We start from the raw sequence: 26045 nt of genomic DNA on the forward strand, positions 1-26045 counted from the left end.
CTTTACCCCACTCGCCGCCGCCACCCCCTCTCCGGCGCGCACACTATTCCAAGCGATCTCGCGGCGCGCGAGACACTCGGCCGCCGCCTCGAATTGGGATCAATGGGAGAACGAACTCCGAGGGAACGCGACGCGACGGAGAGACAAGTGGATCATTCGCTCGCCTCGTTCGCCCGTTCGCTCTCTTCGCTCTCGCATTCGCTTCCGAACCGAACACACATACAAGGTGCCTCGCCACACACACACACACACACACACGCACATGTATGTTGGTGTGCGGAACCATGCTGCCAGAGCAAAGGGTGCTTTGATTGTCGGCTTTTGCCTTCCTCGGTTGCTTCGTTCGTCACACACACACACGGGCAGGCATGCTCGCACACACCAACGCGCAGCATAGCGACACGGCCGGCCGACCGCAACCGTCGCTGCCGCCGCCACCGCCACCGCCACCGCCGCCGTTGCCGACGCTACGACGGCGTCGGTGGCGGGTCCGCCAGACAAATTGTCGCCAGTGCGCTCGTCGTCGTTCGTCGTCGTTTTCAGGGCCCGACCGACCGAGGAACCGTCCCAGACAAAGCGTCGCGCGATGGATGATGGTGATGGTACGTCTCCACCGTCAACCGTTTCCACCAACAATCCCAGTGACCTGCGATGATGTGCACACACACACACACACGCCCCTCATAAACAATACAAACATATATGCTGCTGGTCTCGGATGGGAGATAGAATTCGCGGAAACAAAGAGGCACTGGGGACACCGACGTAACAAATCGACGCCGCCACGAACCGCGGCCACAGGAAGGTCATAATTGAATGCATACAGCACTGGCATGACCAGCCTTACGACTCGGACCCCTCGGATATATTGCTAATCGATTTCAAGAATCTTGTGCTTTGTGCTCAGGACTTGATAACAAAACGAATTGAGGTTAGTTCAGCGTCGGAACGGCTTGATTTGCTTAAACTCTTTTATAATTAGACAACAAATGCAGCTCATCTATAATCTAATAAACTGGATCAAAAACACAAGACGCCAGCTGCGATCGAAATGGGTTTAGGAGCGTGCGGCGTGTAGCCCCCCGGGGGGCTGGCTACGCACACACCAATCTAAACGCCGAGAGCGCTTCTGCGAATACAGCATCTAGCACGCAGCGGTAGCATCAACACCACACCACACCACAGCAGCAGGGATTAGAATCGTACACCGGAAACGACTCCCACACGAAACTCGCTGCAAGCATAATATGCCGCACCCAACATGGTGCACCCAGCCCGCGCACACAGCGGCTGCAGCAGCATGATGCGCGATTTAGAACACCGCACGCAGCCAGCCAGCCAGCAAGACGCCATGATGATTGCTGGACGGGCGCGCGGTTCACGAGAACGAGAATCGTACGATCGCACGATGTTCATGATGATCTCTAGAAGACTCTTCGTCAGCAGCAGACTACAAAATCCGTTGATGATGCTTTGGCGACCACACCGCAATCACACTTAATTTTGTGGAACATTTCGAATTCGATTTGTGTATGAAGTGAGCTGTAAAAAGGGCGGCATCGAAATTCTCGCTCGCTTTGGTCCTAAAGTAAAGCACATCAAGCGAATCTCTTGTGGCGCCCTCGACATCTCGTTCGACTCGATCTGCGCATGCCTCTTCGCGGCGATTGGCTTGGTAAAGATCACTCGTTCGCAACAGCCGGCATGTGAATTGCTGAGTCAACACACACTGACGCCACGCGGAAGTCAAGAACCGTTCCTTGGGGGGTTGCACTTGTCGCCAATCTGTTTGCTGACCGGGTTGGATTTGTTGGCATATCGCGGAAGGATTTACTTTCTATCCATTGCATTTTTAGAAACGCTTAAACCAGGGTAATAGAATTTTGATAAAAAAAAATGTGAACGTGTTAGTTTAAAACTATGCACAAACACGCAAAAAACCAATAAATGGATTCGGAATAAAGAAGATAAGAAGAGATGTATTAGATGCTAATTTGAATCGAGTAGGACTTCGATACCATGGTTACTGGTTGTTACTTTGTGTGTACATTGGCTAAATGAACTTTTTTTTTCGAACATTGTGGTGCATTTATATTTTCCGGGAAACTCCTGATTTAGGCTCATTTAGTGGGATGATAAAACTACAATTTTACATTCCTCCACTTCGTCTATATTGCACTAATTGATAACTCCCGAATCACATTATTGTCTTGCAAAAAGTCAAACATACAAAAGCCGTTTTCTAATGACATTAAATGACACAGTTATTTTTTACAAATAAACTGGAATAGTATGGATGAACAGCCTGATTGATATCATGTTCTAGGATTGTAGGGCCCTCTATGTTGTTAATTCTTGCGCCTGATAATAAAAGAAAACATGTTTTGTATAGCAAGGTGCTTTACTGAAGAGTGCATCCTATGCATCAATATATATATATGGACATTCACATAAAAAATAGCGAGAAGCATAAAGTATGAGAAGTATCAGTTGATATTGAGGCTCCTCAGGTAGTTTTAGTTAATTAAAATCACACTGTAAGAATGTAATTGAAACACCTGCATTGTCTTCTCTACAAATAAAATAATTTTTTGGCCTATAATTGTTATAAAAAAGAGAACACAAAATTCACCACATTAAGCGCTCAATGTATGCTCAATGATCAGTTATTATAATTCATCAATTTGTTACAACAATTATTAACTATGGCGGATTTTCTAGTAAATTAAACAAATACAGAAAAAAACAAAAAGGGCCACCTTCAGTGGCCTTCGCGGAAGCTAATTAGCTCTAATGACACCGCGCGCCGGTGCCGCCGGTGCGATGATGAATCAACATAACAGCGCGGCGCCACCAGCCGTTGCATTGACGATGCACCGTGATGCAGTGTAATCCGCCGCCGTGTGTGTGTTGGCTGATTACTGCGGAAGGGAATGCCATCACACATACACACACACACATACAGACTAGCGCACGCGCACGGCTGTGATTGATCGACACACATCGGCACGGCCGGGCACATCTAATGTCACTTTCAAGGTCTTGGGCCACCATTAGTAGTAAGGGCCGGGGCTTAGTGGCAACAATTAAAGGTACGACTTACTGGATTACTCATCAATATTTATTGCCGCCAATGTGTCCAGCGGGTAGCAGCAGCGAGAAGGACCATTGTGTGTTTGTGTGCGTTTGTGTGTGTGTGTGGCTAGAAGAAGGAATGTAGTGGGGAAGTTTTTTTTCCCTCCACCCCAAGCCGACATTGCTCCGCGATTGAAAAGTGTTTTTCCCAGTGTTCCCCCCCCAACAAGGGCCTCTAGGCGATCGTGTACGTTTCATAATACATTGCAAAGGTCCGTCATTGCGCCATGACATCATCGACAGCACCTTGCACCCGTTGACGGCCATGTTTAGAACTTTTGTTCGATAGACACTATACAGCATAGGGTGGTACAGATAATAGACTGTCTGTATAACTCTCCAGAGAGTTCTGGAGTCAGCGCTGGATGGTACGCTCCTTACAGGTATTGAAAGAATCGACACTACCTCAGGACCTGAGGTGACACTGGAGGTGATCGCTGCTCTCGTACCATTTTCGCACGAGCACCCCCCGTGGCAAGTATTACGCAAAAGAGTGTCCTTCGGGGACGGTTATAGTCCGAGACACACACACGGTACTGCGTGCATGGCATGACATTTGAGTCCTAAGGTCAACGCGTTGCCCTGGCCGCACCGCGACACGATCACCCGAATTCTCATGGTCACTCCAGAGTAGCGAGCGACGCGCGTCGAGAACGTCGCGAGTGTGAGAAGTAGTTCGGCCGAATTACGCTACCCCGACTTTCGATCACACGCGGAAGATCCCTCGAAGCTCGTAGTTGCGGCGGAATGGCCGAAAAATGGTGTCCAGTCCAGAACAAAACAACATCCTCGACCACAAAGCTCCTAGCTTCATAACTCACTCGGGAGGTCGCGGTTGCCTGGGGAAACCGAAGCGAAACCCGGGAGTCTCGGTGTGAAATCACAGCACGCCATGGACTTCACGAGCTGTACCCCGTACTGGAGCGGGTCCAGTTCCAGGTCCAAGAAGCCATTGCGTAATGCAGCGAAAGCGTACCCCACGCTGGCCATTCGGTGGCCTTAATTTTTGCTTGTCCTTTTGTCCTTCACCGTGAACGCCAAGGTGCCGTGGCGGTGATTGCGGTGGGCCAGTTGTTGGTCCCGGTCACTAAGCCAGCCAGCTACCCTTTGGGGAGCACACCGTGGTGATGGCGACCGTGTGACACACCCCAAGGTTCCCTCGAGTCCTTCGCGTGCATGCACCGGGTAGCGTGCGTGTGTGTGTGGTAGGTCTGTAATATAAACAAACTTACAAAACTCTAACTACTTCTCTGTAGTCCTTTCACCGTAATACGGAGAGAAGGGTTTGCCAAAAATTTGGAGCGTGAGAAAGCGCCTTCACCGTTCGAGCGCGCCTGGACGTCCCGGCACGGCACGGCATGGCACGGCAATCATAATTAAACCTGCTGCTGTTGCTGGGACTGACTGGCTGGAACCGATCACCCGTTTCGGTGACCGTGTCCCCGCTGTTTTGTTGTACGGTGCGATGAAAGTTTCAACTTTCGTTTCGCTCGACATTGTGCACGGAAGAGCTAGAGACGGATCATTTGATCGTTTCTAATCTCAAGCACACACACCGGATACGGAAACAGTGCACTGGTGTATAGATCGCAGACTCTTCATCAAACCAGGGAGACAAAGCGAAGACTCCTTTGAAGTAGCTGTACCACTTGGAGTTGCATTTGCATTGCAAAGTCCTTACTCTTAACTACTTTTCTTCAAATAGGATCTAATTAGATGATCAGAATAGAATTGATACCCCTATAATTGAACTCATTCTATGTGTGATTGGCTGTTCACGTTACGAATTGGATCTGTTTTGGAGCAAATCATCACAGATATTAAACTGTTTACTGTTTATGAGCGTGTTGAGTCACTTGAAAGGACCCCAAGAGGTGATATTCACCAAAAGAAGATTTTAATTTCATTTATTGCCAACCATTGTTCGCCGTCAGGCTAGATAAGGAATCTTTTTACTAAAAAAAAATTAATACAGAGGAGAGGTTACGTGTAACAGAGTGAGGGTGTAGAAGGCTGCAAACAAACTACCACAGAAAGTGAAGAAATCCCGTGAATCAAATGAAATGGCCGGAGAGGTGCTGAGCGGCAAAACGTACTGATGAGTACGAAAGGTGAAAATCAAACAAGTGGATTACGTGATTGAAGCTACGGAGACATTATTATGCCGTGAGCCGCGAGTGGAATTGGAATAGAATGTGGTAATTTTTAAGCCACTTCCTAGGAACCAAACGATTGACTCGAATGTCTACTGGTAGGTACACTGGTTAAATTCAATGCAACTATCCACGAAACACGGTCAGAATTCGTCAATTACATTACACCAGGACACCGCTAGACCGCATACATTCTTATACTCTCCCAAAAAATTAGAAAACTTAGCTGGGAACTTTTGATGCATCCACATTATATACCATGACCTTGTACTATCAGACGGTCATTTGTTTCGATTTTTGCAGAACTCATAAGTGAAAAAGATACTGTGGAATTGGACTTCGTTTCGGTTGCGGAAGATAAAAACAAGACAAAAAGCGAAACCTGAAGATGCCAAATAGGAAGTCAAAAGATCATAGAACAAAAGGAAATGTCTATCATCACGGTTTACCTTAATTCTAAGTATTTGAAAAACGGTATTTACTTCTCATTACAAAAAAAATCGCAATTACCTATGAAACAACCTAAAACTTTTTGAAATTGAAAAAGAGTTGCTTTTTACGAATCAGGCTCATAAAACAAGTTTTATTTAATTTTAACAGAAAAAGTATCAACCTTTTTTATGAAAACTCGATGCAGCTACCTGGGAAGTAGTGTACAGAATAAGCATTCAAAACATCAAATCGATCGCTCCAGCAGTTCTTGAGCTACGATGGGTACACCGAATTTGAAAATGTTGGTTATGGAAAAACTCCTTCCAAGTACCGAGAATGCGTTCAATCATGTAGGAAACGCGAGTTTTCCAAAAACTTAATATCTTTGTCAATTTTGCTCCGATTGATCTAACGATTTGACAAGATATTCTTGAAAGTTTCTCTAATCTCTAATAATGCGAAAAAATGGAATAAAATATTTTAGCCCACTACACTTAAGAGGCAGACAATTGGCAGAGTAACCGTTTGCAAACAAGATTACACTGTCTTGAAGCGACTTTGCAGTCAGTTTCTTTTAACCACTCGATCTCGACGTTATGGGCGATGCTGATGATGGTGGTGCTGCCTGCTTCTCGATCGATCGATCGATCGATCGATTTAGTGACAATCTTGTGGCGCTTGCGATGGCGTCGCAGCGACAAATCAACGAACGATAATCCTTTTATTAATGCACGCGCGCGCGTCTGTGTGTGTATGAGAGACACTTTCTCCCTGTCCCTGTGTCCTCCCTCCCTAAACACACACACAAGAGATGGCGCAGGAAGCGAACTGGCTGCTGCTGATGATGATGATGATGGTGGTGTCATTTGGTGGCGTCACAAATCGGCTACGTGGCGCTGCTTCGAATGAGAAATCGCCTCCATTACTCACTGCCGCTGGTGGCCAAGGGGATGCTGTTGCTGATGCTGCTGCTGCTGCTGCGTTGGCACAAAATTCATCCTCCGACGCTCGAAATCCTCGTACCGCAGGGCGCCATTCGTTCGTTCGTTCGTTCGTTCGTTCGCTCGATGATCATCCATCCAAGTGGCCCAAGCGCCGATCTCATCCCATCCCATCCGTTGTTCTGTACGCCCCTTTCGTTCCTCCTTCCTTCCTCTCCGTCGTTCGTGCGCGCGAGGGGACGCGTGAGTTGATCTCGCGAGGTGCGAGCGCGCGCGCGGATCGCGATTTGGCGGACGGACGGACGGCGCGCTCACGCACATGAGCAAACCGATCCGGAGCCGGAGTCCGGACTCCATCGCCCATCGATCGCCCCGGGTTGGTGGTGTTTGTGCGTGAGCGCGCGCACATTGATACCCACGCACACGATCTCCGCACACATCGAGATACAGCAGCTTTAGGGGCAGCAACAACAACAGAAGAAGAAAGAAAAAAAACCCGATCGACTGGTGGCGCGAGGTGCGCCGTACTGGCTGCCAAGATCGAGAGAGAGAGAGAGACCGTCCGTCGGCGGCTCGATCATCATCAGCCGCAGCATCGTCATCATCATCATCATCATCATGAAATTGCGTCCAAGCGCCTCCGGTTTGTCTCGTTCGTTCGGCGTCCGCTGCTGAGACCACGGGGAAAGGCGCGGTTGGTCCGGTTGGTCCGGTGGCCACGACGGGATACTCTTGGCGTTCTTGGCCCCCGCCCTCCCGGGTCCACCGGGTGGGTCCGTGGGTGTGTTGGTTCCCCGGTTTTGGGGTCCACGCAATAGCCGGGCGCCGTCGTCAGGAAAGGGGGAACCAAGCAACCAGTGTCTCTTCTCTCTCTCTCGCTCTTTCTTTTACTCTCTTTCTCTCTCTCTCTGCTCTGCTAGGTCATTAGCAACGACGATGACGACGACGATGAAGACTGGATGGAGGATTGGATCTTGTTTGCGTTGGACCACTGGTGGTTGGCCGCTGCGTTCGTGGCCACCGCGTGGGCTGTTGGGTGCTGAAAGCGGGTAGTGGAATTGACCAGCTCGCCGCAACGACTTTCCAGCGCATTAATGGTTTTCCAAACATAGTTTACAAGTCAGTTTCGGATACAGGTTTTTGGGGCGTTCTCCTCCTCCTCGCGCTCGCAGACGTCCCTCTGTGATGGCATTTTGGGATTCTTCTCGACCTCGGTCTCCTCCTTCTCCTCCACCTCGTTGGCGTTTCCTTTTTCTGCTTCTACTTCTTCTTCTTTTTCTTCGTCCCCTTTTTTCCTTCTCCTGCTCGTTTCTTATCCTTCTTTCTCTTCTCTTCGTTCGCCTCTTCGTTGTTCGCTTTTTTTGTCTGTTGTTGTTGTTGTTGTTGTTCATCTCTTTCACATTTTATGTTACATTCTTTCCCCCATTCCCTTTTTTGGATCTTCTACTCCTCCTCCTCCTCACACAGCCTCTTCCTCCGCCCTGATGATGCTGATGATGATCATTCTCGACTCTCCCGACGACTCCCGAGGTTGAATTCCCTTGTTAGGCGGCGCTGCTGGTGGTGCTGGTGGTGCTCTCCTTCCTTCGGGTGGGGTTCTTTTCGTCCTCCTCCCTATCCCTCTGCTGATGTCCTCCTTCCTTCTGGCATTGTGTTGGCCCCGTCGCCACTCCTTCACCCTTCCCTTCACCCGTTCACCCTTCCTGGAATACCTGGAAATGGAGGAAAAAAAGAAGAAGGAATCGTCCGTCCTGTCCTCGCAGGTCGCTCTTCGTCTCCCTCTGGAGCTCCTTTTTCGGGGGGTGGCGATGTGTGCGTGTGTGCGTGTGTCTGTGCTCGTATCCCTTTTTTGCACAGCCGATCTTGGCGTTCTCGGGGATGAGGATTCGTTACAGAAACGAGCGTCTCCTTTCAATTCTTCTGCTGCTGCTGCTGCCGCCGGTTCCGAAGATGCTGCAAAAGCAACGCCAGGAAAAGGAAGGATCGAAGGACGAAGGAAACCGGGCACAACGTAAGGTGAGGTGCGCCAGCCAGCAGCCAGCTAGTGCATCACGGTGCATCGCGTGATCGAAATCGATGCCCGGTGGCCAGCAGACGAAAGGTAGAAAGAGAACACAACACAAGTGAGAGAGCGAATGAGAGAGAGACAGAGAGACAGAGAGAGAGAGGATGAAGTGAAGCTGCACAAAACGCTCATCATGCGGTAATACCTGGTTGCGGTGCGGTGGCGCTCAGGTGAGGCGCGCGAGGCGAGGGTGACGCGAGCGATAAACGTTTTCTCGAAGCACCGCGGCCACATCACGGTGATCATGTGAGCGACGAGGGAGGAGGATGGAAGCTGGGCGGGGGTGCGAGCAGAACGTGTGCTCGGTGGACGCGATCGCGATCACGATCACGACGCCTGCTGCTGCTCGAGAGAGAGAGAGCGAACGAGTGAGTGAGCGAGAGAGCATCAGGCGGCGCCAAAGGCAAAGCCAAAATAAACGAGAAAATAAAAAAAAACCATCAACCCACGATGTGTAAGTTATGACCAGTGGGAGCGACGAGAGAGAGAGAGAGAGAGAGAGAGAGGGGCCTGGGGGGAGGGGGGGGGTGCTACGTGAGGTCGGGGAGGAGAGGAATCTGGCTGCTGCTGCTGCTGCTGCCGGGGGTTGAGGTTTTGTGATGATCACGACACGAGGAGAAGGTATAGGTGGCCGAGTGGGATGGGGAGGTGAGACAGGAAGTTTTCATTTCACAAATTATGAGCTTAGCCACGACGCGACGCAGTGGCTGCCGCTGCGTTCATATGGTGGCGCTCAACACTCGTGCGCGCGTGTGTGTGTGTGTTTTGCTGTTTTTTTTCTTTTAATTTTATTTTATATCTTTTTTTTCAAGCATTTTTTCAAGTCTCCGTTTTTCTTCTTATTTGCGAGATCCGTTCTCTGCGCATGAATGTGCATTCGGTAGTTTGCTCGATCTCCAGTGCAGTGCATGTAAAAAATAAATAAATAAAAAAACTGCAGCCTCGGAACGTCATCCAGCAGCTCCCCACTTGTCACATCTTGCTGCTGCTGCTGCTGTTGCTGTTGCTGTTGATGCAGTTCGCGCACTCGCGCCTCCTGTGACTGGTAATTAATTAAAATACTTCTCCTTCTTTTTCTCGCACACACACACACAAGCAATCTTTTTCTCTCTCTTTCTCTCTTTTTCCTTTTTGGCGTTCTAGCATTTTGCCCTGCTGCTCGCGCACGCTCTGATCGTTCGCGTTGCCGTTCCGTCGTCGCCGCTGAGTCTCGGAGTAGCAGCAGCAGCAGCAGCAGGAGTAGTGTAAATAGGCGCCACCCCGGCCTCACTGGCCATGAGGCCACCGCGTATAGTTGTGTTGAGGTGTGTTGTGCGTTGACGTTGGGGGCCATTCGCTGGTTTCGATCACACACCACCATGGAGAGTGGTCTGCGGTCGATGGTTTTATCGTTTTATACGCACCTCCAATGTCGTACTTATGATGGGATGGGATGGTAGGGAAGTAGGGGGGGATTTAAAATTAGGATTAACAGACTTACGGGTGCGAATACGGAGACGAATGTGGAGATGAGACGCACAGACGCCGGACACCTTCGGCCAGACACCGCGGTGCACGTGCATCGGTCGGTAAATGGCAAATGGCGTCAAAGTATAACAGCGCGATCTCGCGATATTGCATTAACCCCCCCACGGGCGTGTTTTCCAGACTTCCTAGAATCGTTCCACTAATCACTTATTTTTGAGTCTACGGGATTTACTTTACAAATAACAAATGCAATAATTCTTTTAATTCTAAAACATTTATCTTGCCCTTTGTCTGGCCATGATAGCAATTTTACGTAAGGAAAGGTTGCAAAATGATGTTGCAATATAGTTGCTGCTGTAGCCAGATACTGTAAAGTGTAGGGAAACTTTCTTTACGACGAATTTCCAGTTTTGTTCGAAACACGCTGTTAAGAACTGTATAAATTCTCGCTTAGATGCATTGTTAGTAGACTATTTATTTCTTTTATTAACTTTGACAAGAACAAAAATGTTTGAAGAAGGGAAATAATCGCCTCAAAATTCATCAAAATTGTTATTGAAATCTTTATCCGTCCACAGAAATTGATTTCTGACGTTGTTGAAGTTGCTATCGTAACCGTGCAATGTCAATAAAGTTTCACAACTCGCCAACTTTGCAGTTTCTTTACTGTGAATGTTACTATCGTTGTCATGCACTTTTAGAGCAATTTTAACACTAAACTAACAAAATCACTTAACCATATCCATCGTCTTTTTCGATTCGTATTTTTCGAGAAAATAGGATGTCGAGAATGTGTTTTTGTAAAACATGAATTAAATGAACATAGCAGCACACTAGGATCATTGGATTGGTAACAAGGCATTTGCTTAAATATACGCTTATATTGCAAAACGGAGTATTATTACATAAAGCTAAGGATACTTCGACCAATTCGAGACGTAGTTCAAACTAGGCACAAACTATTTATCATCTTTTTTGCACATTACAAAATTTTCTTGATGCTAAGAAACTGGAATCTACAGAAATTAAAAAAACGATGGCCTGAGATTTTTGCCAACGAAAAGGCAAACATAACCGAGAGATGAATTATGAAATGACCGTTAAAAAAGCAACAAATTATCCATCAATTTTTCAGTGCAAATCGGAGCATTGGAAGTATTCTGAATAAACCGTCGTACTTTACTAAAAAAAAAAACAAAAAAAATGCGAAGGGAGAAGTTGCACAGGGCTGTAATGTATAAAATCTCGAATCTGTTATCGTTATATGCCCAAGGCCCCCAAGAGGCTAAACACGACTCAGCAAGCTAGATTATTATTATCATTTTTATATGTTACGGGCAGCTAGAATGAGTTGCGTGCAGATAAATGTTCAATGCCGATCAGCGATCGCCGTAACGCCGCACGTCTTGGGCACGAAATCCAAATCCTAAAACCAATTCCACCTTAAATGCCAGCCACACCCAACAGACGGAGGGTCACCACCAGCAGCGAGCATAGGACCTAACACTTTCCATCGGTTCCTCATTTCCTCCGATCTTCGTACTCTCCGTGCGGCCAGGCCGGACAACCGGTCGTTGTCGGCCATTTCGTACCGCGTACAGGGCGCCATGTTGGCTCCGCACTGTCTGACCACGGCGAGGACCACGGGACCGATCACCGGCGCAACCAAAACCCCTAGCGGTCATCGGGTATCTTTCTTATAAGGAATGAATGGTTGTTTTTTTTTTGTTTTTGGGAAAAATGAGAATCCAATGCTATCCTTCCTGGAGGAATCTTGGTGTACGGAAACGAACGCAATGACAGGTCAGGTTAAAAAAGAAAAAAAATCATAAAGAAGTCCCTCGATCACGGGTGTGACCGCTGGGGTGATGGAGAGGTGTTCCAGCAGAGGCGCAGCATTCCAGCAGCAACATAGAGAGCCGCAGAGCGCGCATAAAGAAGAGCCACACATAGCAGCAACCTACGTTGAGTTTGGTGGTGCGAAGGCGAAAGGATGAGCAGCAGCAGCAGCAGCAGCAGCAGCATGAGTTTTTGGGGCAAAACGAGTAAGATCACGGCGAAAGGTTAAACGAGGTAAAATAAACAACAAATAAGATATGAGTATTTTTAAACAGTGTAACCAACACACTTACACAGCACTGCCCAGGGTGTAGTGTGTGAGAGAAAAGGAGAGAGAGAGAAAGGTTAGCGAAGAGCAGCGAAAAGCAGAAGGATGCACTTTGGAAACTGTTGGACCGAGCTGGTGTTCGCCCTGGGTGTGTGTAAACTGCACCACGGGTCATCAGGCACCAGCAGCCGGCCACCAGCAGCACCAACATCGCATCGCATCGCATGTGGACATCTCATGCGAGGAAGGTGTCAGAGAGGAGAAGGAGAGTCCGAGCGGAGAGCGGAGGTTGTAGTGCCGGTTGTGCACCTTTCTGGCAGGTATTTTATGCTTATGCGCACTTATGCTGCACCACACACACACACACACACACTGCACCATCATCCACCTTGGCGGAAGGCGCGTTGGCGTGGACTTCGTGGGTATCTGGTAATTCTTTTTGTCAATGTTGCCCCCGGCCGCTCCCGTTGGTGAGGTTTGCTTGTCTCTCTTTCTCTCTCTCTCTCGATTTCTCCCAAAAAAATCGCGCCGGATCCGCGGAACGCAGCATGACAAAGAGCCCTGGACCTGGAGACTGGAAACTGAAACAAAATCCAAAGTAAACCCGAGTTTCAGGTGTGAAAGCATTGCAGCAGCACCAGCAGCTACTTCATTGTCTTCGAGTGCATCGTTGAGAGAACTAGGTGCAACGAGGGGTGCCTGGGGAACGGAGCACAGGGTCACTGGTACTCTGGCGCGGGTGTGAAAATGATGCTGACCTTTCGTCCTCGCGGCTAGGGAGGGCCAGGTGTCTCCATGGGTTTTGTGGTGATTGAGCTGGCGTCTTTGGAGGGAGAGAGAGAGCTGCGTTGAGGTAGTAATTGATTTACATTTTAGGGGCTCTGCGAGGTCAGTAGGAAAAACTGACTTTGGTATAATGTACTTTCTTTGTCCTTAGGATTGACTTTCTTAGGATTGAAGGGGAAATGGGGTCATATGTGGTTTGGTGAAAAGAGCTGCTACAAGTACAAATCTAAATCAATAGATTTTAGACGCTGAATTCTTCAAATTTCAACAAACCACATTATAAGTTACTGAAAGAGGAACGTGAGTTTATTACTTCGGATGCTGTTGCTCTTGTGGAGGATCAGTTGGTTTTAAGAAATCAATACATCAGATGTCTCATAAGGAACCTCAAAACTTTAGTAAAACAATGCTAAAGGACCATTTAACTTCAAAATAAAACTAATGTTTCAACAATATAATCAATAGAAGAAAATACGTCTGCAAAGTATTTAAAATCAATCCGGTCGAATTAGATAATTCTCAACTGTAACTTAAAAAATTATAATGTGCTCGTTTAGTTCATTATTAAATTTCAATCTAAGATTAATAACTAGAAAAATGATGCTCTTTTCAATTAATTTAGCATGAAGAAATACAGTTGGTACATTCCAATAGTATGTACAATTTAAAAAAGAGTTAAATAATACCTCTTAGCTATATCAGTTGGTTACATTTTGTGTAATAAACGGAGGACATAAGCACCATTGTACTAAACATGGTAAGTGGTTTAAGCTAGTCAAGTGGTTCAAGCTAGTTAAGACTAATCAAGAAGTACTGAAAAGATACGCATACTATTTGGGTTGGAAACATTAGAATACATCAGACTTGCTGAAGGTATTTGGTTGTTGAAACTTGAAGCAGAAATTGAACATCATGATCTCATAGGTGCAGCTTTAAAATAAACTAATTTTCACCAGTTTCGTCCTTTTTACTAAAAAATTGCCATTCTAGCTGTGTAAATATTAATTATGCTGTTAGTCGTTAATAGCAAAAAAAAAATTCCAGTTCGCCAAACAGTGGATGCAAACTAATCTATAGTATGAAAATATGAATCTATAGTATGAAAATAAAGTATTCTAAATTCTACAAATATTTTAAAAAGCGAAATCTGAATGTAATGACCATCTGAAGAAGGACTTCCGGGAGGATGATGCTAACAAAAAGCAGAGTAATTTGGACATTCCCTTAACTAAATCAAAGCCCATAATATTAAACCATTTCCCAAAGCACGCTTCACACATCCCCTCAAAAACATCACCGTATAAATGATGGCAAACGAATTCGTGTATCCAGCCTGGCAGCGCAAGGCTCTCAAGATTGCTCATTATTCCGACTTTCCGAGTTGACTCCACCGAGACTCAACCAGAACCCGGTCGGTTCCCTATTACAGCCTCTTTTGTCCAGCAGCCCCTGGAAATCGGGGCAGCAGCATGTGCTCTCTTCCTGTTCCCCCGCATCCCATCATCTCCTCTTCTCACCACGATCTTTGCTTTTCCTTCCGCCTCGCAATGCACCTCGTTGACCGTCGAGTGGCCCAACCGCGTGGACCGGATGTGGCTCCTTTCGATGTTTCCTTCCTTCGGCGTAGAGGCCTCCCCACCTCGATTAGAGCCTCGTTATGCGATGCAACCGATGACGATGAATGGGGAGGCATGGACGCATTAGGGGCCCGGACGACCCGAAAACCATCGCGGGACTACCCAAAAAAGCTAACATTGCTACCGGTGTTCCGTCGGTCGTCGGTTTGATTCGAAGATTTCTTGAGATGTTGACGTCGATAGGCGGACTAGGGGACTCGAGAGGAAACTTGTCGAAACGTAAAGTGACTAGCAGCCAACGGCAGCAGCAGCAGCAGCAGCAGCAACCCGTTGCCATGCACGATGGGGAGTTTTGTGTTTTGGTTGTTGAGGAGGCTGCTGAGGAGGCATTCAGTTCTCAGGCCTCTGGTGGCGTGGAGTGGGTTTACACATCACTTGAGCTGCTGTGTTATGTAAATGTGCCTTTTCGGGGTAACCATCGAGCCTTTCGTTCCGAGGACTGCCCGTGTCCAAGCAGCAGTGTGTTTAAGGTTCTCCGTTCTACGTATCCGTCGCAAGTTCTTGAGCCCTTGGAACGCGATCCAAGCGAGCCATGTACCGCTCTCTTCCTTCCAGATGGCGGCAATTCCAGTAGCCGCAGTAGCAGCGCTCTTCACTCCACGCCGTGGAGTGGCCACCATGACCGCGTGACTCGGTAGCAACCGAGAGTGAAGTGTGTGGTAGATCCGTCTTTTGTGCGATCGTGCCGGGGAAGCTGCCCGGACCGGAAGTCGTTGCGTACGCTTACGGCTTGCGGCTTCATCGATTCCCAATTTAATTGGCGTAATAATCACGTCGCGCCACTCGCGCTTATGATGAATGAAATAAACGACAACAACGACAGCAACGACAGCAACATATTTATTGCGCGATAGAACTACCGAAATGTCGCCGGCGACAGCGGGATTACGGGGGAAAAAAACCCGATTTAATGGCAATTACTGATGTCTCCTTGCGCCTTGCGCTCCTTTGTTTGTGTCGTTTTTGCTTTCCTGCCTGGCGGTCGGAGCGGATCGGACAGTCGGTGTGACCCCTGTGCACCGGTGATACGGTAGTCCAACCATCAAAGCACCATCGGCGTTTGCGTTCACTCGCTCCCGGTCTCGCTCCCGGTCTCGGTCTCTGTTCTCGATCGGAAGAAGATCCGATCCGCATCGGAAAAGGTCGACCGCTGATCGGCTGTTTGAAATGGGCCGATAATTAATGACAGATAAAGAGAGATTGAGAGGAGAGAAGAGAATAAGGGAGGAGGGGTAGGAGCAGAAGTGCGCGAGAGGGTGTGAAGGGTGGTCGGATGGGAGCCAAGCCCTATGGCCCATCCCTTTGATGTATGCCGCGCGGTCCAAGGCGGTCCCGTTTGATCATGGTACCGACGATGATGGCGGCGGCGTCGACGACCACGACGACGACCACGACGACGACCACGACGACGACGACGACGACGACGCCGTCGATGCACTACCCCGTGCGGCACTTGATTTGATTACGAATTACGACCCGGGACCGGCTCCCCCTCCCGTGCACTCTCTTGGCGTCAAACGTTCTTCGTCGTGCGGTTGGCGCTTTCGTATGAAGTTGTTACCTTCAGCAATCTGCTGCCCTGGGAGTTTGTAGAGCGTTTACATACCCGTCCATTAGACACGCACGTACAGATACACACACGCACACACATACGCAACCCCTTTCGGTTTAATCCTAGGTTCGTTATCATGCCAACATACGCCAACGAGGGGCTTTTTTGCGTAAACCGATCATACGCATTACCCCACATCGCATCAGATGTGGCAGCCATGAGCCGATGGTACTGAGGCTTGAGGAAGACGGAGGTGGTGTTGGTGTGGGGGGCTATAGTGGACCTAGTTTGCACGTGATTAACGCCTGGTTATACTTCTCGGTCTCGGTCGGTCTAGTCCGTCGTAGATCATGAGGTATGTAGTGTCTATACTGTGCCTTTGCTTCGAGGCATAAGGACAAAGTTTATGGGCGGACTTCCGAACTAAACGGTTAGTTAGAACTTGGAAAAGCTTGAGTTTGAAGCTCATTTTGAACTACAATAGGCCAATACAGGTTGAGTTCAATATCATTCCTCTTAATCCATTTGAGTGGCGCTACGTCGAGGAATTCTTTCAATTTGCTTCATAACTTTTCGAACCTTTTTTCTCGAACGTCTCGCACTGCTGCTAATGTCACAGTAACGAATTATAGTCCGAACCATAAATTATTAATTTTCATTTAGTTGCAGAAGAGTATGAAAAATAACTTTTTTAACTAAATTTAAAACGATCACTCTCTTGCATTTGAGTTGCATTGAGTACGACTGTTTTTGTTGGAATTTTTATAGTAAACTAGTTTTGAACGCTGATAAACAATACCATGAACTGTTATTGGAGAGATTTTCACAATGCTGTCATTTATAGTTTAGCAGAAAAATCCGCGTGAAGTTTGTTGCATTTTGTTTTAACCAATCATGTGGTATTCTGGAAGATATTGCTTCATTATCTGTTAGAATTAGTCGGATTTAAAGTCTTCTATAATGGCCAAGTAATGACGTCATACTCGCACCTAATCCTACAGTAAAATTAGTTCCACGCACACCAACAGATAGTGTCTATTCTTCTGCAAGGATTAAGAAAGAACTTTGTACTGCCTCCCAAGTGGCTAACAAGTTAAGCGACAGACAGTTCACACTATGCCCCGTCGCTTAGCTACAAGCTAAGATAAGAAACTCGCGCGTCGCTTGGGACAATTTGGACGCACAAAGGACGGCGAAAGGCGAAATGATTAATGAGCTGAAGTCTCCAAGCCTTCGATCCTTCGATCTAATCGACACCACCGCGAACCAATCGCGCACGGTCCAATCGTTTTTATTGCTCGCTTCCGTCGCTAAACCGTCGACGCGCATCGCGACGCTCATAGCGACGCGCATAGCGACGACCACCACACCACTTGACCGCCGAGCAGGCGAGCACTTTCATTCATCAAAAGGACAATCTTTCTACACTAATCCCCAGCACTGGGCAACAATAACATCGAACCGACAGCGGAAGAATGCTCGTGGGGAAAGGAGGTGCTCGGTGCTTCGGTGGGGCTTAGGTTATAAATAGTACCACCGAGTAACACCGGTGAAGACGACGACGTCGGTGGCGGTGGCGGCATCCGCCGACTCATCACAATCGACAACAAACTTTATGCGAAGCGAGCGTCCAGGAGGTCATGGCATGCCATGCTCCAATGGGTTGCTTCACTAAAACCTCGACATCTCTCTTTCTCTCGGTGCCGCTGGTTTAGCAAAATATCGATTAACCTATACTAACCTTGGTTCCGTGAGGTCTGATCAGTGACACTACTGGTCGGTTGGTTGGTCGGTTGACACCACGATCACGGGAGAGTTGTTGCATTGCGAGCCCCTCAAGTGGTGACCACGTGCGCTGGAATTTCAATTCCGATGCCGGGGGTCGGGGAATTTGTCAGGAGAGAGAGAAAGACTACACACTAGAGTGTCGTGGCCATGTAATGCGCCACCTGCAGCACCCGCCCCCCCTCCCCCTAGTTGGGTGAGGTGCAGTCGAGTCCGGGCCTGTTTCGAGAGCGCCACAGACATACCAATTGAGCCATTTATGGCGCCTTCGCTTCACCAGTCACCAACAAGCGGTAGCACTTGATGAGGCGGATGGAGTACGAGTGTAATTGGAAAAGGGGAAACAGAAAGAGAGAGAGAGAGTGCTAGAGAGAGGGATGACAGTGGCACCCGGGGGTGGCGCTGTACTTGGATCGCAAAAGTGGAGAGCTTGGAACGTAGGAGAAGTCCATTCAAGTTATCCGTTATCTGCACTATCTGGACACCGGAATCGAAAACTCTATCCGGTGGCATGTCAGACATGCCAGCTTGTAACGGCTACTGAGGCGCTACTATACTTGCGCTACTACTACTACTACTACTACCACTACACCACCATTAGGTGTCAGATGGTGAAGATACCGTTTGCAGTATATCCTATATCTCCCGCGGTCTTGAAGTCCCGGAATGTACATGCATTTCAATTACACTTCATCCAACGACAAAATCCACACACACAGACAGACAGACGAATTGAACGTCAGTGAAACATTCCTCGCGATCGCGCTCACCCCGAGAAGACAAAAAAAAGCCCCGAAAGTTGCCAATACCCACAGCTGGACAGACCAGCGCCTCTCCGCAGGCATCAGGCACGGAGGTTCGCTTTGGGGATCGCGCATAAATGGTCCTCCGGTGTCGGACGAGCTCAAGCTCTGGCGCTGCGGCGCTGGCGCAACTGGGAGCCGGCGGCAGCGGTTGGCGCGCACGGCAACACAACCGGTTTGTTTGACTTAACCTCCATAAAAATATGATGTCAGTCAACACAATCGCCACATCGACGGGCCGTGTACCGACCGACCGACCGACCGACCGGGGGCTTGGGTACAGCCGAGAGCCTCGAGGCGCTTCGTGCTACGAAGGGCAACCGGGAGGGGTACTGAGACGTGCGACTAGAGGCTAGAGAGAGACGGAACGGGACGGGCCGCTCGAAGAACTCGTTAGCTTCGATTCACGCGGGATGCTGGAGCGCTTGCTGCTTCTTCCATCTTCTGCTCTCGCTGTCTTGTGCGTCTTCACCTTCTTTCTCGCTTGGATAGTTTGGACGATTGTTTGGATCTCTCTCTTTCTCTCGTTTGCTTGTTGTATCCTGAAGTTTCTTGTCCGTTAAGCGACGAACGGACGGACGATTGGGGCTTGGCCGGAATAAGAAGCAGACCAGAAGAAGATATACCAAGAGAGGAGCGCGGATTTCGCCGCAAAGCGCACAGCGAACGCTTTGGCAGCCATACTGGAGGCTGGATCCAAGGATGAGTCATAGAAAGACGGACGGATATCAGAAGACTGTATTCCCGTGTTGCTCTCTCTCTCTCTTTCTTTCTTTCTAATGTGCTTGACGCGTCTCCCCAGACCTGCTGGAGGCTTTGGACGAATTTGGCTTCGAATTTGGGGAGCAAATCCGATGCGAAAGTATTCCGAAAACTCATCCATAGACCTATTTAGTGTAGTTTCGTATAAGGCATAAACGGTTTGGGTTCAGTGTCAGTGGCTGTGGTCCTCAGTAATGCCCGGGCGGAACCTTCTTCAGAACTTCAGAGCAGAAGCAGAGCATCCAATTTTTGGACCCGCTTCTTTTAGCCTTCGTCTTCGCGATCGACGAAGCTTATTATCCGCGATCCGGGACCATATAGAGCCTCCGGGAGAAAGAGAGAGAGAAGGCTCTGTTGTGTTGTGTCGGAATGCGGGCGTCGTCCGCGTCAGCTCGTACCACAATATACCGCCTTGAGGACCGTGGCGTGGCGCGGACCCACGAAGCGCACAAACAGCGCAACAACGTGCAAAAAGGGATGATCCGCCATCACCATCCGATACTCTGGTTTCATTTCATGGTGTTGTTGCTGTTGCTGTTGCTTCTACTCCTGTGACCGCGTGGTATGCGAGGACCGCGTGCCCGGAGAACTTGGCCACAACATTCCGTTTAACTTATTTATTTATTTTCATCAACCCCTCCCTCCCGGTGGCGGTGGTGGCTGTGTTTATTTATGTATTGGTACAGAGTGTGGTCCGCAACTCGCTGCGCCACTCCACGCCACGCCGTGAGGCTGCTGGCGCTGGCACATTCCAGCGCCGTCGCCATATTTGATTGATACTGTGGGTCCGGGGGCGGCCGAGAGGAGTGGACCAGAACCTGCGGTATGCGGGGAGAAGCGCGGTCAGAAATTGGTTTTCTGCGGCCTCGATGGTATATTTTGATTTATATCCGCTCCGTTTACCACCTTTATTTGGGGGGGGGGGGGGGGGGGGGGTTCTTCTTCTTGCGAGAAACCCTGGAGTGAGAGACCCTCGAGAAGTGGACAATGATGACGCCGAGCCGAGGTCTTCTGCTCTCGCTGGCAGCGAGCTCGGAGGTGTTTCTAATCGTTCCGGATTAATCAGGATCCCAAGTTCAGGCGTTCAGGCTCCAGGATTAATGTCGTTTAATTAGGTACGCTCTTCGGTCCGGCAAACGGCAAATGGCGGTGCCGGAGGATCACTAACCTCTAGCAGGCAGCGTGCCCGTTTCGTATTCGGTGGTTCCCAAAAGGTAGAAAGAACCGCCTTCAGAAGATACATTCGTACGTACGGCGACGCCACAATCAACAAGTGTTGTACACGAGGTCGACGATGGCGACGGCGGGCTTGCCAGATGCGCTTCCGAGAATTCGTTCTGGAGCGGCGCCTCCACTGGTGGCCTCGGCTGGCGGAGTCGCTGCAGCATCCGCAGCAGCACGTGCGCGTGTGTGTGTGCAGCAGCAGCAGTTCCGTTTCGATTTCCCCGAAATTGGCGACTATTTATACAACTGACAGATGGTAACGATGGCGACGACTATGGCGACAACGGTCTCGGTCTCGCTGGCGCTGTATCGCTACAGGGGAGAGAGGCCAGGAGAGAGAGAGAGAGCGACGGAAAGGGGGTTGTCTAAACAATGTCTGGCGTTAAGTTCTGGCAGCGAGGGCGTTCGTTCGGGTTCCTGGAAATTAATTGCCCTCGCGTAAACCCCGTAACCCCTCCGTTCGAACCTTCTGTGACAAGTAAACAGGGCGACCGTACAATTCCGTGTTGCCGACCAGGGATGACCTTTCAATCATCCATTCCCAGCTTCAGGATTGTGAGGTTAGGTGTATAAAACTCGATCGAGAGAATTAAGTAAACACTTTGCATCAGGTTGCTTTGACATAATTTGAAGTTCGCAGTGACCGGCAGGTCCCCGCCATTCAGGTGAAGGTAATTGCAAAACCCACTCGTTCCCTCGGCGTAGGTTCCGTTTCGGAAGCGAGATCTGGCGTGTCGATGGGCCGATGAAGTGAAAAGATTGCCCCGAGGGGCTCGAACTCTCCACCGGTCCATCCACTACATTGTGGCGCTAGCGCTGTGGAATTCCCGCGGTAAAGGGGAGAAGGGACCGGGGGTCTCAAGATGATGTCTCGCAGCTACGACAGAGAAAGAGAGAGAGAGAAAGACGAGTTTTTCGCTGCTGGTGGTGGTGGTCGTGGTGATGCTGGACTACCGTTCGCTACTTGTTACTAGCGCCATTTTGATTGAGCACCTTTCATTATCGGGCTGCCTCCTTATTTCGCCATTCCAGACTCCAGCCAGCCAGCCAGCCAGCCTGTCTGTCTGTCTCGGTCGGTCGGTCCGTCCAGGGCAAGGCAATACCTTCGCGTACCGCGACCCGGGGGCTAACCGGGTCCGGCTCTGGTGGGTCCGGTTTCTCCATAAATGCAACCATCAGCGTGCGCGCACCATGTACCGCACGAACCCTTCACCTGCTTCCACCTTCCCTCCTAACCCTCACTTCTCCAGTGCTCTCCGGTCGGTCACCTAATTGATTACCGTTATGAACGAGGTGACCGCTGGCTGACGCACACACCAGGTGGGGTCTACCGCCTCCCCCTTCCAACCCATCAGACACCAGGTGGTTCAGTTTCGGGGGCGGGGAAGTGGAGGGTGGTGGAAATTCCTAAACGCTGCACGCACCTTCCACACCACGGCATGTGTGTGTGTGTGCGTCGTCACGTTTTGCGCCGATGCGAGGCCAGTAATCAACTCGCGCGGACACTCTCGACTTGTGCGCGGATTTTTGCGTCGCAAAACATTTGCCCAGACGCCACAGCGACGCAGCGGCGCAGCCCAAAACATACACCGTAGTAGTAGTAGCTCCGAACAAATAAGCAAACAAACAATGGGAAGGGAAAAAACGAAATGCACAATTCGGCGCAATGGACGCACCTGATGCGGATACTGCGGAGTGCATAAAGGCTGTACTAGATAGTAAACTGGGTACTAATTTTTAATCATCGCCTTTACACCGTTATCGTCGTTGGAACGCAAAAGATGAAAAAATGTGCCTATCATTATGAGAACCCGATTGTCTAAAGAAAAAAGCACAAAATACTCGAAATTTCAGATCTCAACTCAACATACTATTATTTTACCGTATAAAACAGCCGAAGTAAAAGTGTATCCAATTCCTGTTTTTTTTGTTGGGATATCTTTGCTTGATTTTACAAAAAAAACAAACTCACGGCGGACAACAACACAGTTCGTTAAATATGTTTTTAAGAAGGCTTGAAGCTGTATCATATCAGAAAAAAGTCAAATAGGACTCTTAAACTCAGCTCGATTGCCTAAATGCGTCTAAAGAAGCTGAACGAACAGCTATTGACCATGCATTTTAATGGACGATCGACGACAAATACCACGAAACAAATTTGACTTTAACAATCATAGAGGGATCATGCTGCAGGATGGTTTTTGGTTCATTTACGCAGCTAAATTTGCCAGTAAGATGATGATTCTGGCATTCGATCTGAAAATGTGGGGAAAAATAAAATGTTCTTAACATTTGGGGCACCGTTCTTTCGAAGTCTTTGTAAAGAAGAATGTTTACAGAAAAGAAATTTTGTCCTTCAGTTATCCACCAATGGTTATGTGTAAGTTTGGCATGATAGCTGTCCTTACAGCAGGTGAGGCGTTAATTTTTTATATTCAAATAGATCGATTTCATAGGAAAACCTATCAATCCACCAACATTTCTGGATTTCTGGATCGTTCCATTGATATGATTGATGATGATCGATAAAATATGACCTACTATGTGTGGCCAGATTCTAACTGGTAAAGGGTTTTGCAGTATATCCTTTTGATAGTGGCATATCAATGAATGACACTCGTTGGTTTTCATTGGAAACAAGAATTGCAAAATAGCGTGAAAAATACACGAATTTTATGTGGCCAAAAGTTGGCCGAAAAGCGAATATCGGGTCGGTCGGTGGTCGAATATTCGGATCGCAGTAGGCTCTCTGTCCACTAAACACTATGGACCATAGACGACGCGTATTTTGTACGATGCGTCGTTTGGTTACTACGATCGCTCGGGGTGCGGGATCCTCCAATAACATAACCTCACTGCGACGCTCACCTCGACTCGTCCCGATTATCAATCAACTGCCGGAGGTTATGCATGACTAGACGAGGTGTTGTCGTGCGCCTAAGGGCGTCTCGGCATTTGCCGTATCGCGTGCGCCTCTGCCGTACAGCGGAAACGGTGCAGCCGGACAAATGAACTGTCAGCGTCACACCGTCACAGCCGGATAAGGATGACGCCTAGACGCCGACGAAACCGCCTTAAACCTGCTCCAGTCGACATTCGCTTCGCTGACTTCGCCTCTTCGTCTAGGGATCCTCGCTCCTTCGTCTAGGGGTCCCCAAATTGGTCTGGCAGGTTGTTGGCACTCGACAGCTGGTGTTGCTGGTAGTGGTTGTCGAGTGTCTTTATTTGCATCTCGACGGCGTTGCAACCGCACCCTCAACGGTAACGGACGGACGGACGGACGTGTCGCTGTCGTTGGGCGCATTGCATTATAGTTCCATGACCACGTGACTATGCTGCAAATAATGCGCCACTCCAGACGTTCTGGGCTTCGACTCGCGATCGACGCCGTACGCGGCTTATGCAACATGGCTTGTTGCCGCAGTAGCAGCACCAATTGCTATTTGCAACCAACGTGCGACGCGTTTGATCCCCGCTGCGCCCGCGACAATGAAAACCGGAGAAAAAAGAAGAAAAAAATGACCTCTTTTGTGGTGACGGGTGGGACGTAACATTTTGGGCTTTCCAGGAATTTCGCGGGTGCAATGTTCCGTGGTTCCGCTCATACGATACGGGCATCGGAATTCTTGGTGAGGTGTTTGACGTAATGGTTAAGTAGGCGCAGGGTAACTACGCTAGGTACTGCCGGACAGCCGGGCTATACACGGGGTTCCAGCAGTGGGTTCTAATGGAATGTGCAGTGCATTAACTGTACCAGCGGTGTCGCGGGGTGTCAGATAGATATGCTGGGCCAATGATTTGTGTGATTCCATTTGAGTAATTTGTACCCTGCTGTTGTCCGGAGCACTTAGCGCGCGCGCGCGCGTGTGCGTGGAAGTGAGGGGAAACCTCCCTCGGGGGAATGATCATTATAATTCTCGCGGGATGGAGAGCTCCTTAAGTACTAACCACCTGCATGTAACATACTCACGTGTTCTGCGAGGTATATACCACCATGTAGTTCCCACAGTGTTCCAGTTCGATTTACTCAGACAAAACATCATCTTGCTAGGTGATACGAATGTTAGACCTTTGGATCTATTCGTCAGGTCAGTTAACACTACCTCAACAACTTAACCTCTACTCTCGGTGACTCCGACTTCCGTATTCGTCAGCAGCTCGCTGACTTGGGAGTCAAAACTTGATTTTAATCCCAAAAGAGGAGCTGCAGCTGCCATGGCGGTAATTTGCATTTCCACCAATTTGCAAGACAATATCGCTATAGCTAGTCAAATCAGTTGCTTTGACCTCCTCCTTCTCCAAAAGGGGCACCACCAAAAAATTTGCATGTTATGCCTTAACTGATGATGAGTCCATAATTGACCACCGGTAGCGAAAATCGCCACCCCCAGCCTCTCTATAATAATAGCTACTATCCCACCCCCCCTCATTTGCCGACAAAGTCCAGCAGCAGAAACAGCAGCCACGCAAAAGACACAAGAAAGCGCTTCCTTGTTGCACACAACGTCCCAAGATGATCCGCCGGCGACGACGACGAGATCGTGCATGGACTTGGCATGAAACGAATCGGTTCGCGGATCGCGAATGGATGCGATTTGCAGGATCATAAAACGATATGTTTATTTAGTGGCCCGCCACCATCAGGGCCTGACACGGGGGCAGCCGAAGTCGCAGGATCTAAAAAACAGCCAAATTGATTATGGAAAACAAAGTCAAAGGCTTTTCGTCCTCGTCCTCGTCCTCGTCGTCCAGCGGACAAAACAATACGAAGGCAAACAAATGGCGAAAAGGCCGGGCCCCGGGTACCGCGTTGCTTCTTGAGCGGTTCGTCTCCGCTCATTTAATCAACCAATTTGGAGGATGTCAATAAAATGTCGGACCGATCCTCCTACCGCTTGGTAGGGGCGGTGTGCGATCGCGCGCGGGATGTGAGAGCGATCCCAGGGTCGATACCGATCTCGCATGATCTCATGTTACCTGTGTGTGCACACGGGTGACTCACGGGGGGACGCTTCGTCGCCGTTGCGGGCCAGTGTCTTTGAACTATCTGATACGTAGACCGGACGGTTGCCGGTCAGTTGTTGAGACTGGCGAGCGCATCTTCAATCGATGGCGATTGGTTTTTGGGACTTTGGGAAGAGGCGAGCAGCGAGCGGTATACATTAGAAATATTCAAATTTTGTTTTCAATCTTTGT

At 48.9% G+C, this 26045-nt stretch overlaps 1 protein-coding gene across 2 annotated transcripts in view; it reads left to right on the forward strand.

Moving 5' to 3' along the window:
• Nucleotides 1-26045, forward strand: part of LOC125954270 (protein TIS11) — a 449377-nt gene that overhangs the window by 168232 nt on the left and 255100 nt on the right. The gene's annotated exons all lie outside the window — the stretch shown is intronic.

The sequence above is a fragment of the Anopheles darlingi genome, chromosome 3 (assembly GCF_943734745.1).
Source record: "Anopheles darlingi chromosome 3, idAnoDarlMG_H_01, whole genome shotgun sequence".
Lineage (NCBI taxonomy): Eukaryota > Metazoa > Arthropoda > Insecta > Diptera > Culicidae > Anopheles > Anopheles darlingi.